This window comes from Capsicum annuum, chromosome 2, assembly GCF_002878395.1.
Source record: "Capsicum annuum cultivar UCD-10X-F1 chromosome 2, UCD10Xv1.1, whole genome shotgun sequence".
Lineage (NCBI taxonomy): Eukaryota > Viridiplantae > Streptophyta > Magnoliopsida > Solanales > Solanaceae > Capsicum > Capsicum annuum.
The window spans coordinates 104,688,000-104,695,330 of record NC_061112.1 but is presented as its reverse complement, the minus strand read 5'-3'; positions in this window follow the sequence as shown (position 1 = coordinate 104,695,330).

The following is a 7,331-nucleotide window of genomic DNA, read 5'->3' as shown; positions in this document are numbered from 1 at the left end:
GAACATGCTCATCAAAGACGACATCCGTTAGGATTAGGGCACACAACAAGCATGGGAATCACATTGGTAAAATTTCCATAAATTCATGTTCATTTCTACCAACTTTTGAGGGTAGCGAGGTCATTTTAACATCATCCTGATTTTTTCTACACTTTTTTTTCTACACCTATTATTATTTTTCTTTCCCTCTCTTTTCTTTTTTTTTCCTTTTTTTCTTTTTTTTTCGTATCAATCTCTGCTCTTTTCTTTTCTCTCGTTATCTAACTTTATTTTATCATTCTTTATGGCTTTTGTTTTTCATTAAAAGAGGAAAAATAATGAAAAACAACAAAACAAAATGATTAGATCGAACCCAAAAGTAGGTTGCCTACATATCATGTTGTACATGAATCAGATCTTGCGTAGTTCGGGCCTTGCCAAAATGGCCAATTAAACTTTCTCTTTTTTTTTTTCGAAAACGAAAATAAACAAACAAGGAAAGACGTAACATTATAACATTTTGAAGAAAGAAAACAACTAAGACGTACAAAGTTCGGGACCACTTTAAAACTAAACAACAAATATGAAACGACATTCTGGACCCCTAAGACGATACAGGTGAAATTACTAGTAAAGACTCTAATATCCAAAAATAACTTGATTTTGACTTAAAGCAGACACCACCCTACAACGTAAGACACATAAAAGACTCAAACTGAATAAAGATAAGAACTGCTCTTTCAGACTAGTGCTCTGCGTGATGACCCTGGTTGATATGGACCTGCCTTTGAAGTTCTCTTTCTCCCATTTAAACTTTGTAGCATATCCTGTAAAGACGCCCTGATATTGGGGAAGAAGCTTCGGGCCCGTATCCCTGCCTCAAGAGGAGTGCACTTGGAAAGATTATTCTGACACCTTTCTACCATCTTGAACAAATCTGCTAACTGTACTCTCAGTGTTTCCACTTTGGACCCTACACTTTCATCCTGATGGTCGCCTACTATGCATTTTTCCTGTATTCTCCCTCTAAGCTACACTGGTAAGGGTTGACTGATACCCCAAGGATAGATTGAAGCCAGACCCCATATCCATGAGTGTACACCGAATTATTCAAACTTTCTTTGAGTGTGTCTTCACCTAGCTTTGTTGCATGCTTCCACAACTGCTCATACTTGCTCTCACCTGAGGCTTGGTCCTTGAAGCACTCAACATCCTTCAGAAGATCCACTGCTGGTGGCACATCCTGTAGCCTACCTAACTGGCGCATTACCCTAGAAGGACTGTACGGTCTAGTGCAATTGAGCCCTAACTTAACTAAAAGGAGCTGCGTCTGACAACCCAACAAGATTATCTTTGGTCGAAGCCACAGACAAGTCCACAAAATGTTATCCCTGGTTCTCGACTCAAGAAATTAAATCCAAGTGTCGACTCCCGCGGGTAACGAGAATTTATCCAAACGCAACCTGGAGTCCATGGCTTTCACTCGATTGAGAATACAACAATCTAACACGTCTGGTCATACTAAAGAAGGCGCATACAAATGCTCCATCATCCATAACTGCAATATCAGGTTACTGCCCTAAAAAAATCTCCTTCCCCCTTTCACTTCGGTTAAAGCGTTATATATTTCTATTAAGATCATGGGTATGAGAGTGAACCTGCCCTTTTGATTAATGTCCTTGTCGTTTTGGTCCTTATGAAATAGGGCCATCACTACAGCTTGCAAACGGGTATTAATACGTCTTTCTTCTAGTGGAAACACTAAAATACTTAACAAAGCGAGGGTGAAGACTTCAAGACCCTTTCTCTCCCACTTCTCCTTAGTCACATGAAATTCATCCCAAAAGCAATCAAAACCTTCCAAGGGCCCGAATCTAGCGAACAAAAAATCTAAGGAAACCCACGAATCACTTAAACAACCCAAACACATACCCTTACTTTTTAAACCACAAGACTGCAAAAATTTCACTCCAGTATGATTTCGTGCTCGGATCATATCCTTCTCGGTATAGGGCAAATGCAACAAACCGGATATTTCCACCAAAGTAGGAGTCATTTCACATTCCCCAAACCTCAATACCAAACCACTCGGATCCCAAAAGGTCAACAAAGCCTCTATTAAATCTGGACGAGGGGTAACATGCAGAAGTTCCGTGAGGTCACCTAATACTTTAACCAGTTCCTGCTGATCAACATAGTTAAACATTTCCCACCATTTGATTAACTTTTTGGGCACTTTGACAACCATCAGAACTCTAGACTTGGTGGACAAATCCATCATGTAATAACACACAAGACTTTATCTCAAAAATTTGACAGGAGTAGAAAATTCCCAACCCTTGGGATTTTTGACGCCAACATATGTCGATGGGACAGACCACATTCATGACTCCAATTTGCCGAACAGAAGTACTAAGCGAAATCAGTCTACTTGGCAAACCACTCTAGATTACGGGACGAGAGACCTAGGCTAATACTAAGACCAAGGCCGACATAAAAAATTAGCGGACCCACTGAGGGTTGCCTACGTATCCCAACCCGAGGGAAGGGAATCAGGTATGCGTAGTTCAATCAGATTGGACAATTAACGATTTACTAATAAATTGGTTCTAACTTAAGAGACACTATCAAAGACAAACGAAAAAAAACTTTTGGATTTTCAGCTAGACACTGACAACACCAATTATGAAGAAAAATCTTTTTGGCCTTTTTATTTTTGACAAATAAGTAGAAAAGGTAAACAAAACTTTTTTTTTTACGGTACTTTATAAAACGTAAAAAAAATCTTTTTGAGTTTTTGGATTGTGAAAAACAAAAGCCATAACGAATTCTAAAATAAACTACGACATTCCTCTTTTTTTTTCATTCTTTTTGACTTAATTTTTATATATTTTTTCTTTTTCGTTTTTGCCTACACACCTTACTCCTAATTTTTTTTTATTATTATTATAATTTTTTTTTCAAAATCAGTTCGTCAAATGACCACGTTACCCTTAAAAATGCAACAGTTAGCACGTAGGGATGTTTTAGAGGTGAGTCTTCTATAAAGGGTCATGTGGGTCCCGCTAGGTCTCCGTATGATGCACATAAGCATGACCTAAAGGCTGACCTACGTTGTGGTTCACTAACAAGGCTGTTCGGGGGAGCGTATGGTCGATAGTGGCTGCTTTGCTTTCCACCTACTCCATAACACCGACGGCTCCCCCCTAAAATAATGTTGACTCAACTAGAGGTTGTGTACAACACGTGTACTACGGACTTATTGCAGAAAGAAGGCCGGGGGGTAGACACATGATGACAGATATAAGCGGTAACACATAGGATAAATACTATAAATAAAGAGCACAAAAACGCACAAAAGTGAAAACAATAACACAAACAAAATCACAAACAATGCTTATACACTCGTAATGCCAAACAAAGCCGATACGACTCCAAAAATAGCTTGAATTTTAAAAACTTGTCTATCTTCCCCAGCATAGTCGCCAGAAGCTGTCACACGCCTTTTTTACGTACTCCAAAAAATGGTATATTTTAAAGTTCGAAAGGGCTTTACTATTTAAGTGACAAGAAATGAAAATTTGTTTCGGAAAAGGATTTTTGTATTTTTTATTCAGAGTCGCTTGGCATAATCCGGTGTGCCAAGTCACCTTTGGAAAATCCTTTTTGAAAACCATTTGACTCTTAAACTGGTTTGTGAACAGAGATTCCGGCTAAGGAATTCTGTTGACCGAGGGGAAGGTGTTAGGCACCCCTCGATCCCATGGTTCAAGCACGATTGCTTGGCAGAGCGTATCGGTTAAATTGATGTTACGAATGCATAAATCACACAAAAGCACGCAAAATAATCAAACAACAACAAAACAAAATAAAAAAATGTAAAGCCCAGTCCAATTATTACAACCCGAAATAAAAATACTGAAATAACCTACACTAGTCCTAAACCATGCTTTACCCGCTGCCTCGGGCCTTGATCACGAGCATCCTTAGAGTACAAAATTCTTCGGGGCATTTCCCGGTGAGTAAATACAAATTACCTCGGGGCATTTCCTGGTTAAATAAGTATATTTTCCAAATACGATAAACAAAACATTTAACAAATATTCCGATCATTCCCACATTACACCAATCCTAAACTTGCCTACCTGAGCTTACTGTTTGCCTACCCGCTCGACAACATACCGCATTCAACATCAACAATGTATCAAAAATATCATAATATTCACTTTTATCAATTTTCGATTTCCGTCCCCAAATTTATTTCGAGCAACATGATTAAATAAGTCTCAATCAAATCAACCACAGTAATCGCGATTTCTCCAACATAATATCGAAACATATCACACATCACAATCATCAAACAAAGACAATATTTATCCCAAGCATCAAATAAAATAAACATGAAATAAAAGAGGGGAATAGAATTGGACCTCAACTTGGAACTTTCGAAGAATATTTCTTGATAAAAATAAAGAAACCCTCTCCCGATAGCCTCGGATCAAACCTCAACCCCAACAAAGATCCAACTCGATATCACAAGTTCTTCGAACAGATTTTAACCCGGAATTGACAATCTCAAATAAAAACAACTAATCCCAAACATAAATCCCAAAGACAAAATTTCAATCTCACAACCCAAGAGTAAAAAATAATAAGCCCAGATCGAGATAATTCGATGACAGACGAAAATTCAATGCAGAACTGCCGACAGGGATTGACACAAACGACTGATTCGGCTACACCGGAGCTTGAAAGACTCGATAAAGACCAAGATGAACAGTAATAATGCAGTAACTGAGTTTTTCGGTGAAAAGAACTCACCGAAAAAGGAGTATTTCTGTGTTCGTACCTACCTGTTCGCTGCTACTCGCCGATTTCACTATTTTCGGCGAGATTTGAACTCGCCGGAGCTCCGATAAGATCTGGTCTCCGGAACAGATCTTTTATCACCGAGCTCTATCTCTCTTTCTCACCTTTCGATTTCACCTTGCTTCCCAAAAACTCTCTTCTCTCCTTTCTGTGTGCGTAAATGGACAGTGAGGATGATGGTCATTGTGGGTATTGTTGTTGTTGCCTATGAATTCCCATGATTCCCCTAATATCAGTGAGTGGAATGTGTGTTCGTGAGGAAGTATGTCATGAAGAAGAAAAAAATGAGTTGTGGAGCCAGAAGAAAAAAAAAAGAATGGGTTCTCTTTAATTTCAGTATGTATACCATTTTTGTGTAGAAGATGATCCAAAATTGTCCTCCTCTTTTTTTGTTACTGTCCATATATATGGATGATGATGATGATAATATGGGTTCAAAAAAAATGTGTAAAAAGGGTAGGGGGTAAGGTAGGGTAGTGGTGAGGTGGTGATTTAACATTTTTTTATTGGAGAGGGTTGTTAGGGTGTTAAAAGAATAAAAGTTTGTTAGGAATTTTGTTGAGATTTACTTTTTTTGTATTTTTGTGGGATGTAATCACGTGGGTTAGGGTACATGATATGATAAGGTAAAAATGAATAAAACCGAATTTTGAGGGAGACAAAATTACGTGTCTACAGGAATTCTAAACTCTAATTCCTTTAACTCAAAGACTAGGAATTATAAACTTTAATTCCTAACTAAACACACACCTCCAAGGTATGTGTTCCCAAAGTCTCTGAGTTTTTCCCAACTCGAAGACTAGCTCCTATTTTAGTTTATAACACACTGAAACTAATATTACATCAATAGTTCAAATACAATGAACAACTCTAAAAATCAATGCTAAAACTCTTAGCTGAATTCTATACTTTGGACCAGGTTCTTCAATGTGTTTCTTCAGTGATTGAGTAGCACTTCGTGAAGTCAATATGTCGATTGTGCTTTTTTGCTTTTTAAGTATGTAAGTTATTCTAACTGATGCACCTTGTATTTAAGCACAACTCTTCAAAGAGTCATTCTTTATTTCAAACTTCTCCTTTAATCAGAACTCATTGCATAGAGTTCTACTTCAAGTAAGACTCGTTCTTCAATTCCAACTCTTGTCTCCTTAGTGTTGTAGTAAAACTCTAACTCTTTAAATCAGCACATATTTATTTATCAGAATCTTTCTCCTCCCACACATAGGGCTCTTCAGGATATACTCAAAAGTGAAACTCCTTCTTCACGTAGGAATCTTTTTTCAACTCAACTTGTTTTTCCTTATCATTAAGTGTTTGAATCAAATTCAACTTGTTATATTCCCCACATGATCAGTAACTTGAGTATATCAGAATTAGGCTTACTTATTCGTTCCTGTCTTTAAGCAATCTTGTCTGCATCTATCAGTGAAACTGGAAATTTGCTTTCTTATGCGTGGACCAGCTGAAGTAACATGTTCCATTCATGTGTCAGTTTGCCAATCATCAAAATTACATAGTTCCCAACAGATTTGTAAAATGCATCTATCGTTAAAGAATCACTTACGAAAGTTCAAGATTCAATAGATATAAGTTGAAGACTTAACCAACAAAGTTGAAGATCTAACAAAATAGGTTGAAGATTTTGATTTGAACGTCGAAGACAACGGATTCAATTTAAATAAATTTTTTGTAAAAAGACAGGAAGGATTTGAAAATGAAGAATTAGAGAAGACATATGCAAAATGGTTGAAAATATTACTTCCTATGTTTTATTGAGATTGAAATTATAAATTAGTATTCAAGATTAAAAGTTATTTACAGTTCATTTGTTTCAGCAAGTTCGCTTGCTTCTCTTTTATATAAAAAGTTCTCTCTTTTGCATTTATTTATTATATTTTTTATTTTTATTGACATAAACTTGGTAATAGAACACAAGATTAACAAAATAAAAATACTCCCTCAGGAGTAGTACCCAACTAAAATAAATTAGAGGAGTACTAACAACTCGATTATTTTTTATTTGTTAATGATAGAAAAGGTTTCACTTCAGGCATAGTATCCAAATGCATCAAGATAGGCTTAAAAAAATGAAAATGTGAAATTAGATTCATCCTAAAATGAAGGACATCATCTATTAGTTTAGGATCACATTTTAGTTGAATAGGAAGTTGACTTTCTTTCTTTAACATTACTTTTTTTATACACGAAATATTATATTTATTGGAACCTTTCACTCGCATAATTTCTACCATGTAAGATTATTGCGTTAGAAATATACGACTAATCTTCTTTGTTGGAAACAATTCATATGCCTTAACATTGCCATTAACAAGCTCAAACATGATTTTAGGTGCCTCCTAGTGTTGTAATGATTGAATAGCATTGAAAAATTCAAGATCCAACAAGTTCAGATCTGGAGAATTAGGAGGTTGACATCAGTGACGGATCTAGAATTTTAATTCAGGGGGTTCGATATATAAAGA